This window comes from Gavialis gangeticus, unplaced genomic scaffold, assembly GCF_001723915.1.
Source record: "Gavialis gangeticus isolate Ggan-Ray unplaced genomic scaffold, GavGan_comp1, whole genome shotgun sequence".
Lineage (NCBI taxonomy): Eukaryota > Metazoa > Chordata > Crocodylia > Gavialidae > Gavialis > Gavialis gangeticus.
In genome coordinates, this window is record NW_017728964.1 from 5,759,423 (window position 1) to 5,760,209 (window position 787).

Genomic DNA, 787 nt, shown 5'->3' on the forward strand with positions numbered 1-787 from the left:
CCTAGAAATCATTCCTAATGCTACACACTGGTGTTCCTCACCCGCTGTTACAGCACCATGCTATGCTGGCACCATGGTAGGCGTGGTGAATAGTGAGACTCTGGGTAGGCTGGGCACATGATGGTCCCATAGGGAAGGGCACACAACCTCCTCACCTTATATTCAGTACCATACCTAGACTCCTGGCAGCCCCGGGCAAACTTTTAGTTTTGGGTCTCCCTTTGCCAGAGATAATGATAACAATAATTGGACAACAGGAAAAAAATTACCATTTTCAGGCCCCTTTTCTGTCCGAGTCCTGGGTGGCCGCCCCGTTTGCCCATACCTGTGCCCGGGTCTGCTTATATTGTAAGGGGCGTTATGATGCCAGAGGCACCGTACAAGTGTGATAGTGGAAGGTGCAGGGGTATAGGTTGTAGCCGTGTTGGTCTAAGGACATAGGCAGACAAGGTTCTTTAGGTAAATCTGATATCTTTTATTAAACCAGCTCAAATAGTTGGAAAAATTCTTCTTAGCAAGTTTTCGGGTATAAATACCTTTTTTCAGGCTATTCGTAGTGGACGGTGCACTTCTGGGGCTGCACAGGGATGTCCGTGCTCCTCTCCCCCACTTCCCCTGTGCCCCTCCGAGGCTGCCCACTAGCCACCACTCCCCAGGCTCAATGAGACCCCAGGCCAAGCAAACCTCAGGAAGGGAATTCAGTTACCAAGCATCTTGTGAGTCCTTAGCAAAGCTCCCTCCCCGCCCTTTCATCTCAGCCTAGCCAATGGGTGGTGTTGGAACGGAG